This window comes from Cherax quadricarinatus, chromosome 72 (assembly GCF_038502225.1).
Source record: "Cherax quadricarinatus isolate ZL_2023a chromosome 72, ASM3850222v1, whole genome shotgun sequence".
In the NCBI taxonomy this organism is placed as follows: domain Eukaryota; kingdom Metazoa; phylum Arthropoda; class Malacostraca; order Decapoda; family Parastacidae; genus Cherax; species Cherax quadricarinatus.
In genome coordinates this window covers 20,665,597-20,692,817 of record NC_091363.1, presented here as the reverse complement: position 1 = coordinate 20,692,817, position 27,221 = coordinate 20,665,597, and the positions used below count along the sequence as shown (strand labels likewise).

The following is a 27,221-nucleotide window of genomic DNA, read 5'->3' as shown; positions in this document are numbered from 1 at the left end:
ATGTGCGTGTCTGTGAAGTGTGACCAAAGTGTAAGTAGGAGTAGCAAGATATCCCTGTTATCTTAGCGTGTTTATGAGACAGAAAAAGAAACCAGCAATCCTACCAATGAAACTATCGTTACTATATTGCTACTCCTATCTATTGAACTTTTCCCTCACACTCCCCCATACCAAGACTTATAGTCAAGGAGTATAAGAAGAATAGGCGAGGAAAAAGTTCTAACATGTGGAAGTCGCGTAAGGCAACAAATCTTCTACTGACTGTCACGACTTAACCAGTCAGAGAAATAATTGGATGAACCATTGATATACACAATATAAGAACATAAGAAAGGAGGAACACTGCAGCAGGCCTGTTGGCCCATACTAGGCAGGTCTTTTACAATTCATCCCACTAACAAACATTTGACCAACCCAATTTTCAAAGCTTCCCAAGAAATAAGCTCTGATGTGCAAGTCCCACTCAAATCCAACCCCTCCCACTCATGTACTTATCCAACCTAAATTTGAAACTACCCAAAGTCCTAGCCTCAATAACCCAACTAGGTAGACTGTTCCACTCATCAACTACCCTATTTCCAAACCAATACTTTCCTATGTCCTTTCTAAATCTAAACTTATCTAATTTAAATCCATTACTGCGGGTTCTCTCATGGAGAGATATCCTCAAGACCTTGTTAATATCCCCTTTATTAATACCTATCTTCCACTTATACACTTCGATCAGGTCTCCCCTCATTCTTCGTCTAACAAGTGAATGTAACTTAAGAGTCTTCAATCTTTCTTCATAAGGAAGATTTCTAATGCTATGTATTAATTTAGCCATCCTACGCTGAATGTTTTCTAACGAATTTATATCCATTCTGTAATATGGAGACCAGAATTGAGCTGCATAATCTAGGTGAGGCCTTACCAATGATGTATAATGCTGCAGTATGACCTCTGGACTTCTGTTGCTTACACTTCTTGATATAAATCCCAGTAATCTATTTGCCTTATTACGTACACTTAGGCATTGCTGTCTTGGTTTAAGGTTGCTGCTTACCATAACCCCCAAGTCCTTTTCGCAATCTGTATGGCTAACTTCTACATTATTTAACTTATAAGTGCTAGGGTTATGGACACTCCCGAGCTTCAGAACCTTGCATTTATCTATATTGAACTGCATCTGCCAATTTTCTGACCAAGAGTAGAGTTTGTCTAAATCCTCCTGAAGTTCCCTAACATCTACGTTTGAATCAATTATCCTACCTATCTTCGTGTCATCGGCGAATTTGCTCATATCACTAGTAATTCCTTCATCAAGATCATTGATATATATTATAAACAACAACGGGCCCAAGACTGATCCCTGTGGAACGCCACTTGTTACTGATCCCGACTCGGATTTAACCCCATTTATGGACACTCTCTGCTTCCTATCTGTGAGCCATGATTCGATCCACGAGAGCACCCTTCCCCCAATGCCATGAGCTGCTACTTTCTTCAACAGTCTTTGGTGCGGAACTCTATCAAATGCCTTACTAAAATCTAAGTAAATAATATCAAATTCTTTATCGTGGTCAACAGCCTCAAAAGCTTTACTGAAGAAAGTTAATAAATTAGTTAGACAAGACCGGCCTCTTGTGAATCCATGCTGAGTATCATTAATCAAGCTATGCTTATCGAGATGGCTTCTTATAATCTCAGCTATAATTGACTCTAGTAATTTGCCTACAATTGAGGTCAGGCTTATTGGGCGGTAATTTGACGGTAACGACTTGTCCCGTTTTAAAAATAGGAATTACATTAGCCATCTTCCACATATCAGACACTACACCTGTTTGAAGAGATAAATTAAAAATATTAGTTAATGGTTCACAGACTTCCATTTTGCATTCCTTAAGAACCCTTGAAAAAACCTCATCAGGACCCGGTGACTTATTTTGCTTCAGTCGGTCTATCTGCTTCACAACCATTTCATTAGTGACTGTGATGTTACATAATTTATCTTCTACTGGCCCACTATAAAAATTAATTACCGGAATATTATTAGTGTCTTTCGGAATATTATTAGTGTCTTAAAAGCCTGGAGTGCCAATGTCCACCTCAAGAGGCGACTGTTGGTTCCCTTAAAAGTTTCTAGGTATATCAAAGGTCCGTTTCTAAAATGAATTCTTTTCCCAGCAAATAAAATTTAAGTTTGGAGATACCCCACACAAGGGCCAAACATTCCTTTTCTATGGTGGAGTATCTTGTTTCTGTGGGAAGGAGTTTCCGACTTAGGAAGCATACAGGGAAGGGAGTACCATCATGGTATTGTAGTAACACCGCACCTAAGCCAGTATTGGAGGCATCAGTTCTCAAACAAAATGTTTTATTAATATCAGGAATCTTAAGTATAGGGTCTTTCGAAAAGATACTTTTAATCTCATTAAACTTATCCCGAGCTACGTCAGAAAGTTCAAGAGGTTCCTTCACAGACTTTTTAAGAAAGTCGGATAAGATGCCTGTAAGATCAGTAAGGTTCGGGATAAACCGTGCATAAAAATTTACAGAACCAAGAAAGCTTCGCATGAGCTTCTTGGTTTTGGGGAATTTAAATTCTAATAAAGCTTTGATCTTACTGGGGAGAGGCTGCAGAGAGTTATTAGAAAGTATCAGTCCAAGATATCTAATCTTGTTATACCCAAGGAAGCATTTCTTCGGCTTGGCAGTGAGGCCATGTGAGCGTAACCTACGCAAAACTGATGTTAATGTTTGGATATGTTCGCCCCACGTAGATGTCATTACGTAAATGTTATCAAAATAAACTGAAACATTTGGTATATTACCCAAGACCTTTCTCATCAGTCTCACATAGGTAGCACAGGCAGTTACCAAACCGAAGGGCATAGTTCTATACTGCATCAGTCCTTGGTGTGTAGGAAAAGCGGTGTACTGCTTAGAAGAAGGATCTAACATTACTTGATGATATGCCTGCGCTGTATCAATCTCTGAAAAGAAGGAAGAGTCATAAAATTTGTGTAGATCACTATCTATTAAGGGCATAGGCTCAGCATCCCACCGAGTTATAGCATTAAGGCCTCTGAAGTCAATAGCAAGTCTATATGAATTATCCTCCTTCTTAACCATGACTACTGGTGAACAATATGAAAATACTGAAGGTTCAATGATCTTTAGTTTTAATAATTTGTCTACCTCTCGGTCAAATGCATCCCTAAGGTGAACTGGAACTGGGTATAATTTTCGTTTGATAGGATTGTCCGTCACTAAGTCAATCTTATGGACTACGGTGGAGGTAACACCTGGAATATCAGTAAAGACGTCTGAAAAGTTACTCACACATTGAAGTAGTTCATGTCTCTTATTGTTACGTTGGTAGGTCTTTTATTACTTTGATAGTAAGGTTCTCACTACATGTTCTAGTGTGGGGTAGCTTTTTACTTAATGGCCTTATCTGTCTAGGGGTAATACTTACATCATGGCTGATCATCTTGAGTGTCTCTGATACCCTTTCACCAGCCCTCTTCACAGGTTATGTAAACTACTACTATAAAAATATAACTGTATTCTCAATAGATATGTACAGAATATACAATCACAGCCTCACATTTTCAAAACAAAATCTACACACTCCATACCTGTTCTCCACATGGTGTGTTCCAACAACTTTTGTCCTTCTCTCTTCTTGACACCACTCTGGGCTAACCAGTGTTTTGACACACTTTAGTCACCCTGGGTATGGTGGCCACAACTTAAATTATAAAAACTCACCCCTGGAGCACACATGATGCCCCAAAAGATAGAAGAAGGACCCAGAGATCCTGCCAGGTTGAAGGTCAGCCACAGAGAGAGTCAGTGAGAGGGAGAGAGAGAGAGCCTGGCTAAGCTCCTCCCACCAAAACAAAAGACTGCTGCCAAGCACAATTCTCCAGTTACCACAATTCTACCACACCTTAATTTTACTTTTACAAAAAGAAATACAACTTTATAAACTACTTATTTAAATTGTGTGTTTATGTGTCTATAGTATAACCTATTATATTGAGAAAAATAGACTTGACCCAGCTGCCTCTCAGTCATAAGGTTGATCAGTCCTTCTGACATTTAGAGCAAAGTCCCCATCAATTCAATATAATTAGGTATTCCAGAGTAACTGTTACTTATAAATACATGTTGGGTCCTATAGCCCCATAACACCCCCACCTCCAGACGAAGTCTCACAAAAGCTAGCCGTGTCCCTCAGGATACGGCTAGTAAAAAGTATATTGCTTAAGTCTGAAGGCGGTAAACAAGACTACTAGAAATGCTACATATTTCCTAGCACCATAACTACTCTTCACTTTACTGTTATTTACAACAGATTGCAGAATTTTTTATAAAAGCATTTTAACCATACCCATATACTCAAGGGTGTAACTATTTACAATTTTAGTGACTTTTAAACAATACACATTACAATGCAAAATTACACACAATGCCCACTGTGAAAGCCCGCACCAACAGGCCTGTGCCTCTGCTACGGTAATCCAGCAATCAACTGGTACTCCAGGGTGGCATCTTCCTGATCAGGAGACGAGAGTAGAGCCAAACCCAGAGCAGTCAGGTGTACACCAGGCAGGAAACTTCACAAAACATGTCAAGGTGTCTCTCACTTGGTGGCCGAACCAAACAGTGAGACTTCCAGTCAACACTCACGATCCTTAACATGGTCAGGCACTCAAGCCCATCTTCCGAGGTCCCACTCCACACAGATCCTCCAAACTTACGAAGAGGAGGCTGACATAGAACATGGAGGGGTCCAAGGGACCACAAAGGCAAATCGTCGGGCCGTTTTGTATATAGAGCACACCAAGACACAACATCACATACCTTCCTGAACGTCTCATGTTACCGAAGGTTGTCAACCACTGCCTCAACTCACATTTGCGTACACCCTGACCCTCGTCACACTTTTGGCTCTGACTTGACCCCTTCACAGTCAGATGGCTGGTAGAGAGTACTCAGGCTCGCTGAGAGTTCACCACTGCAAAAACAACAAGGTCAGCACAAGACAAACACTATGTACAAAGTACGCACCATGCATCTACATGAAACATCTAGAGAGAGCATCAGCAACCACATTCTCTGAGCCTTTTATATATTTAACTTTCAAATTAAAAGGCTGTAGGAACAAAGCCCATCTTAAGAGTCTTTGATTGTGGTTTCTCATTCTTTGCAAAAACCTCAGAGGGTTATGGTCACTATACACTATTACAGGATGTGGGGATGCACTGATATAAACTTCAAATTTCTGCACAGCCAACACCAAAGCCAAAGCCTCTTTCTCTACAGTTGCATAACCACGTTGATGCTTTTTTAATTTGGCTGAATGGTAACAAACTGGCTGAAGGCTATCTCTCTCCCTGCAACAACACTGCACCTACCCCTACATCACTAGCATCCACTTGTAGAGAGAAGGGGCATTCAAACTCAGGACTTTTCAAGATAGGAGCATTCCCTAATAACATTTTCACATTTTCAAAAGCCCTGTCACACTTGCTGTCCCAGTTGAATTGAACTTTGGGACTGGTCAAAGTTGTCAGTGGTGACGTTACCTGGGAGAGGTTGGGGCAGAATCGTCTGTAATAACCCACCATGCCCAGGAACCTCATCACTGCCTTCCGATTCTGTGGTCTAGGAAAATTTATAATGGCCTCCACCTTAGCATGAATTGGGGCAACTTTTCCCTGACCAACTACATATCCTAAGAATTGTACACTGGCTTGGCCAAACTCACTTTTGCTCAAATTGATGGTTAGATTGGCTTGGGATAGACATTCAAACAACTTTTGCAATCTTACCAAGTGAGTTTCCCACTGGTTACTGAATACCACAATATCATCTAGATAGGCCCGCACACCATCCAACCCCCTTATGACAGTATTTATACGACGCTGGAAGGTGGCAGGAGCATTTTTTAACCCAAAAGGAAGAACATTATATTGAAATAACCCATCTGGAGTGACGAAGGCTGAAATTTCCTTGGCTCGCTGGGTGAGGGGTATCTGATAATAACCTTTAAGTAAGTCCAGTTTGCTCACAAATTTTGCCCCTCCCACAGCATCAATCACATCATCCATACGTGGCAAAGGGTAACAGTCAGCCTTCGTTACTTCATTTACTCTGCGATAGTCAGTGCACATACGCATAGATCCATCAGGTTTGGGAACCATCAGGCATGGAGATGCCCACTGACTCTCGCTAGGCACTACAAACTGGTTTTGAAGGAGGAATTTCACTTCTTCCTCCATGTGAAGTTGTTTTGTTGGGTTCATGCGGTAAGGAGCCTGCTTTATTGGAACAGCTTCCCCGACATCCACATCATGGGGAGGCAATTTACTTACTTTGGGTACATCCCCAAACAAATCTGGAAATTTTTGGAGTAACTGAACCAAGTCACAGGCTCCCTGTACACTGAGTCCCTTCATGTGTGCCAAGGGATTTTGCAAGATGGCTGAATTGCACAGCCTTACTTCTGTTGTTACAGGAAGTTTTTCAGTATCGTCACACTCAACTTGAATAGCGGCAACTCCTGCCCTAGAATGGTATTTTTTCAACCTGTTAATGTGCACAGTCCTTTCTGATTTGCGACGGCCAGGCATCTTAATTACATAATTGGGGCCAGACCTGCCTGTGATGACAAAGGGTCCATCAAATCGTGCAGCCAAGGCATGTCCCGGAACCGGCTCCAAAGCTAACACTTCCTCTCCAACACTGAAGGAGCGAGGGGCTGCCCTTTGGTCGTACCGCTGCTTCATGGCCCTCTGACTAGCTTTGAGGTTGTCTGCTGCCATCTGTCTCGCCTGGTCCAATCGTTTCCTGAAAAGGAGAACATCTTCCGGCGGGGAAGCCTCATTTTCACCACCCAGCCAATGCTCCTTGAGAATAGTCAGTGGTTCCCTCACTGGATGACCATAGACAAGCTCGAAAGGGCTGAAACTGAGAGATTCTTGGGTGCTTTCCCGCACGGCAAACAAGAGAAAAGGGATACCCTCATCCCAATCACTAGTGTTATTCATACAATAAGCTCGCATCATTGTCTTAAGAGTTTGATGAAATCTCTCTACTACTCCCTGAGACTGAGGGTGATAGGCAGTTGAAAATTTGGGCTGTACATCTAACCCCTTTAACACATTCCTAAATAATTTTGAGGTAAAGTTAGACCCTTGATCTGTTTGTACCTCCCGAGGAAAGCCAACATGGGAAAAGAACTTCATCAAAGCCCTTAAGACCACTCGAGCTGTTATCTTGCGTAGAGGGATTGCTTCTGGGTACCTGGTAGTGGAGCAAATTATTGTTAGTAAATAATTATTTCCCATTCTGGTCCTTGGGAGTGGGCCAACGACATCCACTACCAGCTTGCTGAAGGGTTCACCTGGTGCTGAAATCGGCTGAAGGGGAACAGGTTTAATGCTTTGATTAGGTTTCCCTATAATTTGGCAGGCATGACAGGTCTTTATATAATCTCCCACCGTCTCCCACAGCCGAGGCCAGAAGAAGTGCCTGGAAACCCTGGATACTGTTTTAGCAATACCTAGGTGTCCACCTAGAGGTGTGTCATGCACTAAGCTAAGAACATGGTTTCTATAAGGCTCAGGCACCACGACCTGGTGACAAAAACTTGGCTCTCCTTCTACTGGTACTGCAACCGAAGGTGCCTTCTTCATGAGTATACCTTTCCTGAAATAGAAGCATTTATTTAAACGTAAAGATTCCTCTTCAGTCACAGCTGAGGCTCTGATCGACTTAAGTGTGTCATCACACCCCTGTGCAACAATTAACTGCATCATAGTAGGCCCAATCTCCCTCTCACTACTTCCTTGATCTCTGCACTGATTGGGCTCAACTCGGGTTGTGGTATCCTTTTCTTTAGTTGACTGCAGTTCAACCTCAGAAAATAGAGTTTCCAAACCTAAGTCCTCACCATCCTCATGAGAAATATAAGGATTACCCTTGGTATCCTGGTCACGAGACATACTTCTTGTGATGGCACCAACAGGGAAAAGGTCTGGCAGGGTCTCCCTAGCCTTCTTCTCCCAAACTTTGGGGCCTGGTTGCCCCCATACCAGTGGTTCTTCACTGTCTAACAGGCCCATCACATTATTCCCTAATAAGAGGTCGACCCCTTCGAAGGGAATTTCATCTGAGATACCTACAGGGAGATAGCCTACTTGGTATGTAGATTCTACCCATAATTTGTGTACCGGTGTCCTTATGGTTGAACCGTAATACCCTTCAACAATATATCTACCCCAGTATAGGTATCCTTAGACACTGGTAGCACTCCAGCACATAGCAAAGAGTAGGTGCTACATCCATCTCTCAAGGACACTATGTTCTCAACCCTACCCACATCCTTATGCAAAGCAACTGTGGACTTACTAGAAAATACCTGCATCCTGGGGTCTAGACCCAAGGGTACCTCCTCACCTTGCTTTGAAATACAGGCAACTGGATGTGTGTCTGCAGTTAGAGTCCTCTGGGGTGGTTCCTCCCTTTCCTGATCTCGCTGCCTTGACCAGCAAAACTTTTGTGTGTGTCCAGTTTTGTTACAGTAGTAACAGGCATAACTCTTAAAGGTATTTTTACCATTTGGTGTAGGACTGGTACTGTTTACTCGAGGACCTGAAAAATTATCTGATTGTCTAGGTAAACTTTGAGCTCCAGCTGACTTACCTTTTCTTTCTATTTTAGAGGGTGCCTTAGCCTTCATTTGTCCCTGAAAATTCTTGTCCCACTTACCTTTATTACCATAGGACTTGGAATAAGGTTCAGAACGAGTGGGGAAATTTTCAGAAGGAGCATGACTGTTTTTACTTACCAATTCCCTGCGAGCCAAGAATCGGTCACCTAGATCCAGTGCTTCTGAAAGATTATCTGGGTTTTTGTCCTCCAAATATTCTCTGAGGTCAACAGGGATTGTATTGTACAATTCCTCATGAACCATCAGATCTACTAATTTGTTATAGTCTTTATTAACTCCTTTAGAACAAACCCATTTCTTAAAAAGGAACAGTATGTGTGGCCCGGTGGTCTGGTGGCTAAAGCTCCCGCTTCACACACGGAGGGCCCGGGTTCGATTCCCAGCGGGTGGAAACATTTGACACGTTTCCTTACACCTGTTGTCCTGTTCACCTAGCAGCAAATAGGTACCTGGGTGTTAGTCGACTGGTGTGGGTCGCATCCTGGGGGACAAGATTAAGGACCCCAATGGAAATAAGTTAGACAGTCCTCGATGACGCACTGACTTTCTTGGGTTATCCTGGGTGGCTAACCCTCCGGGGTTAAAAATCCGAACGAAATCTTATCTTATCTTATCTTATCTCTTTCTCATTCCCAAACTCAGTTAAGGTCTGCCCATCCCAAAATTTTTTATTTCTGAACTTTTGTCTATATTTCTCAGGTATCATTTGGTATGCAAGCAATACTTCCTCTTTAATCTTATCATAATCAGAAAAATCTTGCCCCTCCAGAGTCTCTACTCTCTGGAATCCTTTACCCACAAGTTGTGTGCAAACTAGGGTAGCCCACTTCTGTTTGGGCCATCCTTGCTCCAAAGCAGTCTTCTCAAAAAAAGAAAAATATCTATCTGGGTCACACTCTGTAAATTTAGGGACAAAATTTGCAGCTTTAGTTATGTTAAAGTACTGCTCAGGCTCTTGTTCTGAACCTCCTAATCTTTGACGTTCTTCCTCCTTAGCTTTCATTAATTTCATTTCAGCCTCTAGTACTGCTAATTTAAGTCTCATTCTCTCCATTTCCATATCACCTGGAGTAGGTGATTCCTCATCTTCACTGTTAACAGGCATGTTTACTGATGAATTATTACCTTCTTCCCTGAAGCCTAAAAGTATAAAGACTCATCTTCTGACATAGCTTTATATTTAAACACTTGCTTCCCTCTTACAGTATCAGTGGACAAAGTTTTCCCACAGGCACATAAAATAACACAAATTGAATGTAAACTATGCACACAGCACTTACCATAACCACAACAAAAATGTGTTACTCAACCTTTCTCCCACCTTAGGAGAAAAACAACCTGTAAACTAATATATGAAAACAACACTTCCACTGACCCACCTTGGTAAATCTTCTACCAGAAACATGCAACTGTTATTACCCCATACCAGCACATATAGTTCAAAGAATGTTTTGAGTTATTTTAGCAGTCAAATAATGCTCCCAGACAGGCCCCCATGTTACGTTGGTAGGTCTTTTATTACTTTGATAGTAAGGTTCTCACTACATGTTCTAGTGTGGGGTAGCTTTTTACTTAATGGCCTTATCTGTCTAGGGGTAATACTTACATCATGGCTGATCATCTTGAGTGTCTCTGATACCCTCTCACCAGCCCTCTTCACAGGTTATGTAAACTACTACTATAAAAATATAACTGTATTCTCAATAGATATGTACAGAATATACAATCACAGCCTCACATTTTCAAAACAAAATCTACACACTCCATACCTGTTCTCCACATGGTGTGTTCCAACAACTTTTGTCCTTCTCTCTTCTTGACACAACTCTGGGCTAACCAGTGTTTTGACACACTTTAGTCACCCTGGGTATGGTGGCCACAACTTAAATTATAAAAACTCACCCCTGGAGCACACATGATGCCCCAAAAGATAGAAGAAGGACCCAGAGATCCTGCCAGGTTGAAGGTCAGCCACAGAGAGAGAGAGTCAGTGAGAGGGAGAGAGAGAGAGCCTGGCTAAGCTCCTCCCACCAAAACAAAAGACTGTTGCCAAGCACAATTCTCCAGTTACCACAATTCTACCACACCTTAATTTTACTTTTACAAAAAGAAATACAACTTTATAAACTACTTATTTAAATTGTGTGTTTATGTGTCTATAGTATAACCTATTATATTGAGAAAAATAGGCTTGACCCAGCTGCCACTCAGTCATAAGGTTGATCAGTCCTTCTGACATTTAGAGCAAAGTCCCCATCAATTCAATATAATTAGGTATTCCAGAGTAACTGTTACTTATAAATACATGTTGGGTCCTATAGCCCCATAACACTTATGGTCATCCAAAGATTCATTAATATTAATGTTGGTAGCATCCGAGTGGTCAAGAGTCACCAAGTCATGTAGTTCTTCATCATAGTCTAAGTTAGAGGTGTCAATTACGCACACTTTACATTCTTCAGTTGTCGTATCAAGTTTGTGTGGAAAAACTAAGTCAAAGTTATTAAGGCAGTTAATCGAATTTCTTCGGTAATATTTCTTAAGGGTGCAGGAGGGAAGAGGAGCGATTGGTGGAATGATGATGTAAAGAGAGTAGTAAGGGAGAAAAAGTTAGCATATGAGAAGTTTTTACAAAGTAGAAGTGATGCAAGGAGGGAAGAGTATATGGAGAAAAAGAGAGAGGTTAAGAGAGTGGTGAAGCAATGTAAAAAGAGAGCAAATGAGAGAGTGGGTGAGATGTTATCAACAAATTTTGTTGAAAATAAGAAAAAGTTTTGGAGTGAGATTAACAAGTTAAGAAAGCCTAGAGAACAAATGGATTTGTCAGTTAAAAATAGGAGAGGAGAGTTATTAAATGGAGAGTTAGAGGTATTGGGAAGATGGAGGGAATATTTTGAGGAATTGTTAAATGTTGATGAAGATAGGGAAGCTGTGATTTCGTGTATAGGGCAAGGAGGAATAACATCTTGTAGGAGTGAGGAAGAGCCAGTTGTGAGTGTGGGGGAAGTTCGTGAGGCAGTAGGTAAAATGAAAGGGGGTAAGGTAGCCGGGATTGATGGGATAAAGATAGAAATGTTAAAAGCAGGTGGGGATATAGTTTTGGAGTGGTTGGTGCAATTATTTAATAAATGTATGGAAGAGGGTAAGGTACCTAGGGATTGGCAGAGAGCATGCATAGTTCCTTTGTATAAAGGCAAAGGGGATAAAAGAGAGTGCAAAAATTATAGGGGGATAAGTCTGTTGAGTATACCTGGTAAAGTGTATGGTAGAGTTATAATTGAAAGAATTAAGAGTAAGACGGAGAATAGGATAGCAGATGAACAAGGAGGCTTTAGGATAGGTAGGGGGTGTGTGGACCAGGTGTTTACAATGAAACATATAAGTGAACAGTATTTAGATAAGGCTAAAGAGGTCTTTGTGGCATTTATGGATTTGGAAAAGGCATATGACAGGGTGGATAGGGGGGCAATGTGGCAGATGTTGCAAGTGTATGGTGTAGGAGGTAGGTTACTGAAAGCAGTGAAGAGTTTTTACGAGGATAGTGAGGCTCAAGTTAGAGTATGTAGGAAAGAGGGAAATTTTTTCCCAGTAAAAGTAGGCCATAGACAAGGATGTGTGATGTCACCGTGGTTGTTTAATATATTTATAGATAGGGTTGTAAGAGAAGTAAATGCGAGGGTCTTGGCAAGAGGCGTGGAGTTAAAAGATAAAGAATCACACACAAAGTGGGAGTTGTCACAGCTGCTCTTTGCTGATGACACTGTGCTCTTTGGAGATTCTGAAGAGAAGTTGCAGAGATTGGTGGATGAATTTGGTAGGGTGTGCAAAAGAAGAAAATTAAAGGTGAATATAGGAAAGAGTAAGGTTATGAGGATAACAAAAAGATTAGCTGATGAAAGATTGGATATCAGATTGGAGGGAGAGAGTATGGAGGAGGTGAACGTATTCAGATATTTGGGAGTGGACGTGTCAGCGGATGGGTCTATGAAAGATGAGGTGAATCATAGAATTGATGAGGGAAAAAGAGTGAGTGGTGCACTTAGGAGTCTGTGGAGACAAAGAACTTTGTCCTTGGAGGCAAAGAGGGGAATGTATGAGAGTATAGTTTTACCAACGCTCTTATATGGGTGTGAAGCGTGGGTGATGAATGTTGCAGCGAGGAGAAGGCTGGAGGCAGTGGAGATGTCATGTCTGAGGGCAATGTGTGGTGTGAATATAATGCAGAGAATTCATAGTTTGGAAGTTAGGAGGAGGTGCGGGATTACCAAAACTGTTGTCCAGAGGGCTGAGGAAGTGTTGTTGAGGTGGTTCGGACATGTAGAGAGAATGGAGCGAAACAATGACTTCAAGAGTGTATCAGTCTGTAGTGGAAGGAAGGCGGGGTAGGGGTCGGCCTAGGAAAGGTTGGAGGGAGGGGGTAAAGGAGGTTTTGTGTGCGAGGGGCTTGGACTTCCAGCAGGCATGCGTGAGCGTGTTTGATAGGAGTGAATGGAGACAAATGGTTTTTAATACTTGACGTGCTGTTGGAGTGTGAGCAAAGTAACATTTATGAAGGGATTCAGGGAAACCGGCAGGCCGGACTTGAGTCCTGGAGATGGGAAGCACAGTGCCTGCACTCTGAAGGAGGGGTGTTAATGTTGCAGTTTAAAAACTGTAGTGTAAAGCACCCTTCTGGCAAGACAGTGATGGAGTGAATGATGTTGAAAGTTTTTCTTTTTCGGGCCACCCTGCCTTGGTGGGAATCGGCCAGTGTGATAAAATAAAAATATTTCTTAAGGATGTTGATATGATAAAGCTTAGGTTTCCCCTTGACTTCTATGAGGTAGTCAACTTTCCCACAAATTTTTAATACCTTATACGGACCTTTCCATGCTACTAATAATTTATTTGACTTAATAGGCAAAAGTACAAGAACTTCATCTCCTACTTTAAAACTTCTCCTCTGACTTTTGGAATCAAAATAGATTTTGTACTGGTCCATTGACAAGCTTACGTTTTTCGAAACTATGTCAGAGGTCTCCTCAAGTTTGGATCTAAGGTCAAGGAGAAACTGGTAAGAAGACTGAACCTCAGCATTTACCTCCTCATTAGTCCATAAGTCATGAAGGATGGACAATGGGCCTCTGGCCTGTCTACCATAGAGAAGTTCAAAAGGTGAAAACCCCAAAGAGTCACTGGGAACTTCCCTCATGGCAAACAAAGCACAGGGTAGGTAACGATGCCACTCCTTAGGTTTAAGGGAGCAAAGTTTCCTTAGAATGGACTTGAGAATCGAATGCTGGTGCTCAATCCTCCCATTACAGCTGGGATGATAGGGTGTGGTGAAGAGAGGCTTCACTCCCAGAAGTTGGTATAGATGTTGCATTAAGTCAGATGTGAATTGTGTCCCACGGTCAGACAAAATTTCTCTAGGGATGCCCACTCTGGAGAAGATGGACAAAAGGGCTTCAGCCACCTCTGTAGTAGTTATGGTCTTTAAGGGAACGGCTTTAGGGAAACTCGAAGCATAATCAACTAATGTTAATATATATCTATGTCCCCCAGATGAAAGTGGAGATAAAGGACCAACGATGTCAATAGCTACTCTTTCAAACGGTACCGTAAAGATAGGCATTTTGACCATAGGTACTCGCCTGGTACCTCGGGAGGATGACTGTTGGCAAACTTTACACGATCTACAATAGGCAGTGACATCTGAGGACATTTTTGGCCAAATTTTATTTAAGGTTTTATGATGCGAGAAATGTCCAGCCACTGGCAGGCCATGAGCCATTTTAAGAACAGTCTCTCTGCATTGATTTGGAACAACTAAGATGGAATAGTCTATCTGATCTGAATTTAATTTGAATACTGACTTGTACAAGATATCTTTTATATATTCAAATTTATATGAAAAGTTTTTCCTTTGGATAACTTGATTTTGTTTAGCGGCATTATGGCAATTCGGAAGAGAAGGGCAATTACGTTGTAAATTGACACAGGAGTCCTTCGATATGTCTATAGGCTTAAAGTCAGGGAAAATCAAAGGATGGACAGTAGGGGAAGCCTGGGCTTCGGTCTGAGCCCTAGTCAAGACATTTATGGTATCGGAGGTGATATCTTCACTTTCATCTAACAAGTGAACCGGTGATCCTACTACCTCACTTTCGAGAGTAGCATCACTGGTTTTTAATCCCACATGAATCTCACGAGACATTGTCTCATCTGAACTTTCGAGGGGCTTCTCCGACTCTACCGGAAGAGGATCTGAAACACTTATGTCCATCTTTGGCGATGAAAGGTCAACATTAGAAGGAAGAATGGCACCTTTTACATTACCTATTAGTACGGAGCAAGAAGTGATGGGAGCTAGTATGGCTTCAGACCAACCTGTGAACCATTTAGACCTAATGTAACAACGGATGGTAGGAAAAGTGTCCGTACGGCCCAAGTAGTCTGAAAGTATAGCAGAGGAATGAGTTTCTTTAAGGTTAGGGAACAGCTTATCAGAAATGACTATACATGTGCATCCAGTGTCTCGTAAAATGGTAGATACATTAAGTCCATTAACTGTTCCTGAACAGAAGGGTGCTTGGTCATTACAGTCTTTAAAACATCTTCCAACTTTTTGGACCTTCTTAGAAGGACAATCTGGACGTTTATGTCCCTTAACACCACACAAATGACAAACAGGAATAAAAGAAGTCATTTTACTTTCCACTAGAGGCTTTGATTTCTTAAGGTCTGATGAACCCTTGCCCTTAGGGTTCGATCCCTTTAGGTCTTTATAGGAATTGTGAGCCTCAGCATACAGGTCAGCAGCCTCAGCAACTTCCTCAGCTTTAATCAGGTTACGTTCTCTAATGAATGATCGTATCTGGTGAGGAAGAGCTGTCAGGAACTGGTCAGCAACCATGAAGTCTCTAAGAGATTCATAACTGTGATCAATTCCTGAACTCTCTATCCAAAAGTCGAACAAACGAAAGAGTGTTACCTGTAACTGTTGAAAGTTCTGGCCAGGCTGTAAGGTGGCATACCTGAAATCTTTCCTGTAAGAATTAGTGGATTTTTGATATGCTTTAAGGATTGCCTTCTTTAGTAGGTTATAATTACATATATCCTGTGACAAAGTTGCATAGATATTCAAGGCTGTACCAGAAAATAACATTCCTAACCTGGTAGCCCAGGTGTCAGCAGGCCATTCACAGAGGGTAGCGGCATTTTCAAACCTGATAATGTATGAAGTTATGTCTTCCCCCTCTGTGAAGGGAGGTAAATTAGGTGTTGGAATATGTGCACTGACTGCACGTTGTTCCATTACTCCTTCCTCTAATTGTTGTTGCGTAAGAGTTAACTTTTTATTCTCCAATTCAAGGCGAGATTTTTCGAGCTCGCGATCCTTTTCTCTCTCTATTAACTCATGCTCTCTAGCTCTTTCCTCACGTTCTCTAGCTTTTTCCTCAACTTCTCTATCCTTTGCTCTTTCCTCAAGTTCTCTTAATTTAACCTGTTCCTCATGTATCTTAGCTTGTTCCTCACGTTCCCTAGCTCTTTCCTCACGATCAAGTCTATCACGCTCTTTTTGGTCTTCTCGCTCTCTTTCTGTCTTTCTTGGATTTCTCTCTCAATTCTCTCTCTCTCCTTTTTCTCCTGTCTTTCAAGGTTCTCTTTCTCCTTTTTCTCTTCTCTTTCAATTCTTTCTCTCTCCTTTTCTTCTTCTCTTTCGATTCTCTCTCTCTCCTTATTCTCTTCTCTTTCCCTTTCTAGCTGTCTTTCTTCTCTCTCAATTCTCTCTCTTTCAAGTCTTTCCTGGATCTTAGCACTAATGAAAGATTCTAAATTTTTCCCTGTTATTCCTAACTTACTTCCAGCGTTCATCCAAAACTGGTATTCATCCATACTTGCAAGAATAACTTAAACTATCAGGGGAAATGAAACGGGTATTAAAGAAAACGGAGGGTTCAATTCCTGCTCCGCTCAAACTATAAATAAACCAGAGGGCTCAATCCCTGCTTCAATTAAACAATATGTATTAACGAAAACGAAGGGTTCTATGCCGGCTCCGAGCAAACAGTAAGTAGAATGGGGTCCCTTGACCATCCAATCTTCTCACCAACAAATCAAGAGTGTCCTATGACAGTTCCCTTGATATAATAAAGAGCTCAATGAAACAAGTTGTCACTGGAAAATCTCGGGTCCCTAGAGTCTAATCCTCCAAAGTGTTTCAAGCTCACATGAAAAAGTGGCAGAATTAACTATTATATCCTGCCTGACTTGACTTACAATAAATTGAGACTATAACAATCACCAAATCTTTTAAATACCTGTACTGTAGTCCTACCATAGAGAATGATTACTCATGGCTGGTGGTAACCGTCTGTGGTATGCGGCGTTGAAGTTCCAATGGTAGATTCGAGATGGAGTTGAATCTTGATTCAGTAGAGTTGTATCCTGGCAAGGTCGCCACTTGTGAAGGCTTACTCAGCCCTGTAACAACTTCAGACAGTATTACCCAGGCTGGCTCCTCCTCAGGAAAATTAGTGAATAGAAAAAGAAATAATAACAGACAAACATAAACACTTTATTATGTAGAAAATATAAAATGTAAAACACTTAAATATGAAATATTAATCCTACCTTAAAGAAAATGAAAAATGAAAAATATAAATGATAACTGAATTCAACGCTAATGTAGATAGGGGTGTCTGGTGTTGGTGACACTGTTGTTGAAATCCTAGCCGTTGCTGATGATGGGGGGGGGGAGGTCGCAGGTGTTGGTTACGACCCACTGGCTAGTTCTTCACAGTAGATAGAACCCCGAGTAGTATCCCGATGACAGGAAAGCAGGTTCTTTACCGCTGCAATGATGTGGGGTTACGTCCTGCAATTTCATACAGGTGCACAGGTAGTTCAATACAAAATGGGGACGTCTCCAGGACGTTAGTCCTTCTCCTGTTCTGCTCGTTGATTGACAGGTGACCCTCACTGTCATCCAAGCTGAAAAGATAGACAGGTTACCCACTGCTTAAATAATCACTCTCCATGGCAGTGTACATTACTCAAAAGACGTGGTGATTATTACAACAGTCAACCTAGAGCAAGACTTAAAGGACTAAGTTTATTATTGGTCAAAAGTGAAGCTTTTAACCAATAAATCCACTAGAATACAAGGCAGGCATGTACTTACAGTAGTGTTGGGAGCTGTGAGTCGAGTGATTTACTGTTTGACCAGAGCCCCACACGTCACCTTTCGAGGGGGGGGGAAGAGGGAGGGGAAGGGATAGCGGGAGCTAGACTGACCCTACGTTAACAAGCAGCCGGCAATCAAACTATCACTTTAGGGGTGGGGGGGGGGGGAGAAAAGGCGGGAAAAACGGGAGCGTGACTTACCCTACCTTAACTAGTAGCCGGCAATGAAACTATCGTTACTATACTGCTACTCCTATCTATTGAACTTTTCCCTCACATATGATATTTAAATTACGTACTACATCTTGTATCTGCCAAGCAATCATGACACCCAGTAGCCATACCAGTGTTGCTGAAAGTGGCAAGTATCCGTAATGAAGTGTTACTTTGTACACAGAAAAGAAGGTAAACATGAGTTTGTGTAACTGACTGAATGACTTGACTTACTGACTGACTGACTTACTGAGTGACTTGACTGCCTTACTGAATGACTTGACTGACTTACTGAATGACTTGACTGACTTACTGAATGGCTTGACTGACTTACTGAATGACTTGAATGACTTACTGAGTGACTTGACTGACTGACTTACTGAGTGACTTGACTGACTTACTGAGTGACTTGACTGACTTACTGAATAACTTGACTGACTTACTGAATGACTTGACTGACTTACTGAATGTCTTGACTGACTAACTGAATGACTTGACTGACTTACTGAATGATTGGCTGACTTACTGAATGACTTGACTGACTTACTGAATGACTTGACTGACTTACTGAATGGCTTAACTGACTTACTGAATGACTTGAATGACTTACTGAGTGACTTGACTGACTGACTTACTGAGTGACTTGACTGACTTACTGAGTGACTTGACTGACTTACTAAATAACTTGACTGATTTACTGAATGACATGACTGACTTACTGAATGACTTGACTGACTTACTGAGTGACTTGACTGACTTACTGAATGACTTGACTGACTTACTGAGTGACTTGACTGACTTACTGAATGACTTGACTGACTTACTGAGTAACTTGACTGACTTACTGAGTAACTTGACTGACTTACTGAGTAACTTGACTGACTTACTGAGTGACTTGACTGACATACTGAATGACTTGACTGATTTACTGTATGACATGACCAACTTACTGAATGACTTAACTGACTGAATGACTCAGACACTCCAGTACAACCATCAACTTCAGTACCAGAACCTCTACCATCCACCTCAGCCCAGTAGAGCCACAACATAACTCTCCACTCTCTTCACAATCATCCACAAACACCAGCATCCACAATTTAAGGTTAGAAATACTATTATTTCTGTTACATTTGTACTCTTAAGCAGTAAAAACAACATAATACATCACAACAATGAACTACAATTACATATTCACTTTTATTTCTGTAAGATGTGGAGAACTAAAAAAAAGTTGTTTGGCTTTTTGGGAGGCTCCCAGGAACGTAACCCTATTTTTCCCACAGGTTCTTCAGTTCATCTAACACGATTTTACCTAACACAGCATTTTCAGGAACGTAACTACCGTGCTAAATGATGGTCTACTGTAGCCCAAGTACCACCACTACTGTACAAACGAGCAGCTCAAGTTCTTTTACCCACCACTACATTACTCTAACAAATAACCAGAAACCAACATTTTCCCAGCATCACTCAAAATAGCATGGATTACACCAGTACACTAAGGAGGTGGTGATCCAACAGATGTAAACAACTACAGTGGTACCTTGACTTACAAGTGCCCTAACTTACAAGTTTTCCTAGTTACGAGCTGTCGCTCGGTCAGTTTTTTGCTTTGAGTTGCGAGCCAAAATCTGAATTACGAGCGAGCTTCAGATAAGCCCCCACTAGTTGGCGGCATATCTGAACTCAGAGGAATGTCAGGTACTTCGTCCTATCCCACATGCTCTTCCGAATATCGCTAAGAGAAATGAAAGGTATCGTCTTACTGTGGGGGCCTGGATAGAGACGAATATCCACAGTATGTCAAGAAGCCTCTATGAGTCTTTGTGCCACAGGCCAAGTATTCTGAAGGTACATGAGGCACCAAGCTGTAGCTCCTGGTACGCTGTTGTCATCATGGTGTCCAGTCCAAGAAGAAAGAGCCAGCATCTCTCAGACCCACTTCTGCTTTTGTTCAAGCATGGGGTTGCCATTTCTCCTTAGCTAATACAACCTAATATTCACCTATATTAAAGGCCTAAACCTACGTATGTTAAGGTCCTAAGGTTACATTATTAATATCTAAGGTTACCTCACTAATTCTAATATTAGTTACTAACTGTATAAACCTACCTAACCTTTCCTTGAAGGGTATATATATCAATTATTATTATTAACACACTGGCCGATTCCCACCAAGGCAGGGTGGCCCAAAAAAGAAAAACTTTCACCATCATTCACTCCATCACTGTCTTGCCAGAAGGGTGCTTTACACTCCAGTTTTTAAACTGCAATATTAACACCCCTCCTTCAGAGTGCAGGCACTGTACTTCCCATCTCCAGGACTCAAGTTCAGCCTGCCGGATTCCCTGAATCCCTTCATAAATGTTACTTTGCTCAAACTCCAACAGCACGTCAAGTATTAAAAACCATCTGTCTCCATTCACTCCTATCAAACACGCTCATGCATGTCCGCTGGAAGTCCAAGCCCCTCGCATGCAAAACCTTCTTTACCCCCTCCCTCCAACCTTTCCTAGGCCGACCCCTACCCCGCCTTCCTTCCACTACAGACTGATACACTCTTGAAGTCATTCTGTTTCGCTCCATTCTCTCTACGTGTCCGAACCACCTCAACAACCCTTCCTCAGCCATCTGGACAACAGTTTTGGTAATCCCGCACCTCCTCCTAACTTCCAAACTACGAATTCTCTGCATTATATTCACACCACACATTGCCCTCAGACATGACATCTCCACTGCCTCCAGCCTTCTCCTTGCTGCAACATTCATCACCCATGCTTCACACCCATATAAGAGCGTTGGTAAAACTATACTCTTATACATTCCCCTCTTTGCCTCCAAGGACAAAGTTCTTTGTCTCCACAGACTCCTAAGTGCACCGCTCACCCTTTTCCCCTCATCAATTCTATGATTCACCTCATCTTTCATATACCCATCCGTTGACACGTCCACTTCCAAATATCCGAATACATTCACCTCCTCCATACTTTCTCCCTCCAATCTGATATCCAATCTTTCATGACCTAATCTTTTTGTTATCCTCATAACCTTACTCTTTCCTGTATTCACTTTTAATTTTCTTCTTTTGCACACCCTACCAAATTCATCCACCAACCTCTGCAACTTCTCTTCAGAATCTCCCAAGAGCACAGTGTCATCAGCAAAGAGCAACTGTGACAAAGTAACTGCTGAATTAGTACATCTAAGAATTCAATTGCCACTGAAGCTAGTTATCACTATGACTGACTCCAGTGAGAAATTCGCCTGACACTGCATGATTATCAAGAAATCAATCCTTGAATTAATGTCGATATTAACCCTTTCAGGGTTTCCGACGTACTAGTACAGCGTACGCACCAGGGTTATTGACGTACTAGTACGCCTAAATTCTAGTGCCTTCAAATCAAGCGAGAGAAAGCTGGTAGGACTACATATGAAAGGATGGGTCTATGTGGTCAGTGTGCACAGTATAAAAAAAATCCTGCAGCACATGGTGCGTAATGAGAAAAAAAAATTTGACCGTGTTTTTGGTTGAAAACAGCAACTTTGCACTGTATTTTCGGATCGTATTTATAGTTGTATTCTAGTTTTCCTCGTCTCTTTTTATAGAATGGAAGACATATTACAGAAATTGAGATGATTTTGATTGGTTTCACAATGAAAAGTACCTTGAAATTGAGCTCAAAGTAGCAGAAACGTTCGATTTTTGCCAAAGTTCAAAAGTAAACAAATCATGCCATGCATCCAATACACATCAACTGGTGAGTCTAATATTCTTTCACAAGTGCATTGATATTATTTATACCATTTCTACACTAATGCAGTAGTCTGCATAACACAAAATCATCTATTTTTTGTGAGAATAAAAATTCAAAGTGGAAAGCAAAAGAAATGTAAGAGAAGCCTGGGGGACATGACGAATGAACAGAGGAAATGTTATTTTAGTGCCATGAATGTCTGTCTTGCTTATTCTGGACCCTAATTGGAAATTGGAATCTTTTGAAATTTGTGTGAAACTGGCAAAATTGCCAATTTCTGACCATTTTATTGGATAGTGGAAATCGGTAAATGGGTGTTTTCTTGTACTCATTCGATAGACAAAATGGAGTTCTAGCGAAATAGTTATGATTTCTGTCGACTAGTACACTGGAATTGGCCGAAAACAGGGCTCAAAGTCAGTGAAATCGCCGATCTGTAAACATCATTGAGACCGCTAACTTCGTGAGAGCATAATTCCGTAAGTTTACCATCAAATTTCATACTTTTGGTGTCATTATGATCGGGAAAAGATTCTCTATGTTTTCCTAAGAAATTTTTTTTTTTTTTTTTTCTGAAAAATTTTCGACCCTGAGAACAAGTTTAGGAGAGGGCGTCTCTACCCTGAAAGGGTTAACTTATACAACCAACAAATGGTGAAACAGAAATTACAGTCAAACTTCCACTTGTCCACACTTCCTCCCCCAACAGTAGTTGCTGCTTACCTTTACTAGTGCATTTCCTTGCAGGTCCAACAGTGGTTAGAATATGACCTTAACCCATGAGAATGCGGCAGGACCCTCAATGGAGACTTGCTTAATCATGAACCTGTAAGATCATATGAAAATACAGAACAATGTACAAATTAAACATAAGAACATAAGAAAGAAGGAACACTGCAGCAGGGCTACTGACTCATGTGAAGCAGGTCCATGTCCCCCCTTCCTCATTAGCGCAATGACCCACCTAGTCAGGTCACTTCCACTTAAGGAAGGAGCAAGGCATCAGACCTAGTAGCACAAGCTAGTCAGGTCCAACATTCATATTGTTATTATAATTATGACCATCATTATCATTAATATACAAGATCATTATAAAATGCTATATAATAATATTTTATTTCAGCATGATACAATGTTTGTACATGCATGGGTGACACTTGTGCATGAAGAAAACTCAGTTATACAAAACATTTAAGGCAAACTTAAGCCAAACTTAAGACTACACTGGCAATAATAAGTAACTAAGTAAAAAACTAATTAATTGCTTGAGGATATTAAAAGTTAACAAACAATAAATTTAGGAATTACAAAGAGAACAAAGCAGCAGTCAATTATTACTTAATGTTGGTTAAGGATTACAGGTAATGAGAGTAAGAGTATACAGCCTCTCCTCACTTAACAATGGAGTTCTGTTCCTGAGACCGCGTTGGTAAACAAATTCATTGCTAAACAATGAGCATACTATAATGGTAGTGGGTTTGTGTCAACCATCTCTGATACTGATCTGTGTCACCTTTGCACCATTATAACACTTTTAGTATATTTTTAAATGTTTATACAGTAGTGTACTGTATATTGTAATAAACAGAATAGAGGAAATCAGCTCTAACACACATTATTAGGTGTGCATAGTGGTCAGAGAGCCCATTGTAAGTCCGAGTCATCGGTAAACAAGTACGCCGCCAAGTAAGGAGAGGCTGTATAGAAAAGTGGACCCCCGGATATTGGCCGGTGCGGAAATCAGCCAATATGGAAATCAAACAATTTTTTCCGCGAAATCCCCCCCCCCCCCCCCGATATCGGCCATCCGCTCGGAAATCGTCAGTATGAGATGCATCCAGCCGCCGGCAACGCGCTTCCTCACACTTATCATACTGAGTCTGCGCATCTCTCTCATTGGGTTAGGAATGCTCTGCACATTCATCCATTGTTTTTGGTGCTTGTTTACTGATTGCAACTGTGAAATAAGCCACAATGGGGCCAAAGAAAGTTCACAGTGCCAGCCCTTTGGTAAAGAAGGTGAGAAACATGATAGAATTCAAGAAAGAAGTTATTGCAAAATATGAAAGTGGCATACGTGTGACAGAGCTGGCCAGGATGTATGGGAAATCTACATCAACAATCAGTTCCATCCTGTTGAAGAAAGCAGAAATTAAGGAACCTGATGTTGTGAAAGGTGTAAATATGCTAACAAAACAGAGGTCTCAAACAATCAAGGATGTGGAGAAGTTGTTGTTGATGTGGATCAACCAAAAACAGTTAGCGGAAGATAGCGTTTCGGAGGGGATAATTTGCAAGAGGGCAAAGTAGTTGCATACGGATCTCAAAGAAAATTCTGGGAACAAGTGTTGCTGTTAGTGAATTTAAGGCCAGCAAAGGCTGGTTTGACAGATTCAAGAACCGTAGTGGCATACACAGTGTTGTAAAGCATGGGGAGGCTGCAAGTTCCGACAAACGTGTGGCCAAAACATTCATTGATGAATTCAAGGGGTATGTAGAGACTGAAGGATTCCTCCCCCAACAAGTGTTCAACCGTGACGAAACAGGCCTGTTCTGGAAGAAAATGCCAGAGAGGACCTACATCACACAGGAGGAAAAGGCACTGCCAGGACACAAACCTATTAAGGATAGTCTAATTCTTTTGTTCTGTGCTAATGCTAGTGGGGATTTCAAAGTGAAGCCTTTACTGAAAATCCCAGTGTGTTCAAGAAAAGCAATGTCATCAAGAGTAAATTGTGTGTGATGTGGAAAGCTAATCATACGACATGGGTCACAAGGCAAATTTTCACTGACTGGGTCCATGAAGTGTTTGGCCTGAGTGGGAAAAAATACCTCCAGGAAAATAAATTGCCATTCAAGTGCCTCCTGGTAATGGACAATGCTCCTGCTCATCCTCCAAACTTGGTAGATCAATTGTCTAGGGATTTCAGTTTTATAACAGTGAAGTTCTTGCCTCCTAATGCCACTCCTCTCATCCAGCCCATAGTCCAGCAGGTCATTTCTAACTTCAAAAAACTCTACACAAAATCAGTGTTTCAAAGGTGCTTTGAAGTTACCTCAGGCACTGAATTGACCCTAAGAGAGTTATGGAGGAATCACTTCAATATCTACAACTGCATAAACTTTATAGGTAAGGCTTGGCAGGGAGTGACTTTCAGGACTTGAAACTCTTCTTGGAGAAAAATGTGGCCAGGATGTGTCCTCCAGGAGGATTTTGAAGGGTTTCAGGCTGACCCTGAGGACCCTACGCCTGTTGTGGGGAAGTCCATGGGGTTGGATGTGAGTGGTGAGGCTGTGGAAGAGTTGGTGGAGGACCACAGGCAAGAGCTAACCACTGAAGAGCTGCAAGACCTTCAACTGGAACAGCAACAGACCACAGCTGAGGAACTTGCTTCAGAGGAGGATGAAGAGAGAGGGAAGGAGGTGCCTTCTTCAGAGATTAAGGAGAATTGTGCAGTGTGGAGTAGGGTGCAAGCTTTTGCTGAGAAATATCACCCTGGCCAAGCTGAAACAAGCCATATCTGCAACATGTTCAGTGACAAAACCTTGGCCCACTTCAGGCAAATCTTAAAGAGGTGCCAGAAACAGACCTCTCTGGACAGTTTTTTTTGTGTGACAAGGAATCAGTGACTCTCAAGCTGGTCCTAGTAACCCCAGAAGGGGATTTGATACCTGAAGTCATTATGGAGGGGGATTCCCCTTCCAAACAATAACCTCTCCTCCTCCCTCTCCCCTCCTCCCTGTCTTCCATATGCCAACAAGAGTCTTCAATACAGGAATGTAATAATGATTTAAATGTTCATCTATATGTAATTGTCATTGTTTTGTGTATGTAAAACTATAGTTAAATTTTACAAAATGTATTTTTTTTTTACTTTTGGGAGTCTGGAACGGATTAATTGTATTTACATTAATTCTTATGGGAAATATTGCTTCGAATTTAGGTCTTTTTGGATTTAGGCCGACCTTCTGGAACGGATTACTCTGATATTCGGGGTTCCACTGTATAGCTATTGTCTATTAAATCTTAAGTTAGTCCTAAGTTTGCCGCAGATACTCTTCCAATATAGGAGCTTTAATAGAAACGGTGTATCATGCCAAGACAAATCCAATCCCATTACTAAATTTACCATTTGTAATACAGTGATACCTCAAGATACAAACTTAATTTGTACCTCGGGATACGAACTTAATTTGTTTCATAAGGCTTTTCGAGTGCTGATACCAAATGAATTTGTTCCCATAAGGAATAATGTAAATAAGATTAATCCATTTCAGACCCTCAAAAATACACTTACAAAAGCACTTACATAAATACACTTACATAACTGTTAGAGTTTTGAGCTGTTCGTATCCTGTGATACCACTGTATTATTATATGTTTTATACTTTCTCACTAGTATAAATCTAATTATGTATCTAATAATGTATGTTCAAATGTACTGTTCCATAACCTATATCAATATAGAGTAAGAATTAGTATTAGTCTGCCCAAAATGCCTAAGCATGCTAGTGGCCTTCTTGGTAATTATTATTTTTTAACATGTAAACCCCACAGTGTAAGCTTTACAAGGAAATAAACATTTTCATTTTCACGGTGAATCACCAGCTGAGATACTGCTGACTTTTCCCTCTGCTATATCTCCACCAACTTCGTAACAATGCCAAATGGTGAATTAAATACATATATTTGAAAGAAAAAAAAATAAAAAGGAAACTCCAACTTGATAACTTGTTTTAATTTGCATAACTCTTACATATTACAGAAAACAATAAAGAAGTACAATACACATACAGTACACTCATCACTTACCTTAACCCTTAAACTGCCCAAGCAGATCTACTTTCACATGCGTAGTGCTCCAAAAGTAGATTTACGTTTTTTTTTACATATTTTCAAATACATTGTATAACAAAAAAAAAGTACATCAAAGTTTTTTTACACGCCTTCAAATGTAAAAAAAAAAAAAAAAAATCTACTTTTTTTACATACTTTCAAATGTTGAAAAAACAGTTTAAGGGTTAAAATATTTGTAGTCTTAATGTAGGGTGAGAGGTGAGTATTGTAGACAGAGGTAGAAGAAGAGCAAAGACTGGAAGAAGTACAAAAGAAGTTCACAGTAAAGGGGTTAGCTGGTGTGTTCGTCTGAGTGTTTACATTCTCGGTGTCTCTTGTGGCAGCTTAATTAAGAAATGATTAAATTCAGTAAACAAGGAATGTCGATGGTGATAATAATAATTAATAATAATAATAATACAGTGGACCCTCAGCTAATGATGGCATCACCTTACGTTAAATCCAGCATACGATACATTTTAACGCAAAAATTTTGCCTCGGCTAAAGCTAAAA

The 27,221-nt window shown here is 41.0% G+C and overlaps 1 protein-coding gene across 1 annotated transcript in view; it reads right to left on the bottom strand.

Moving 5' to 3' along the window:
* Positions 1 to 27,221, bottom strand: part of LOC128701222 (zinc finger protein 271-like) — an 81,814-nt gene that overhangs the window by 29,080 nt on the left and 25,513 nt on the right. Inside the window, exon 2 of the mRNA XM_070100469.1 lies at positions 22,594 to 22,696. The gene's annotated coding sequence lies outside the window, so the exon portion shown is untranslated. The remainder of the gene's footprint in view (positions 1 to 22,593; positions 22,697 to 27,221) is intronic.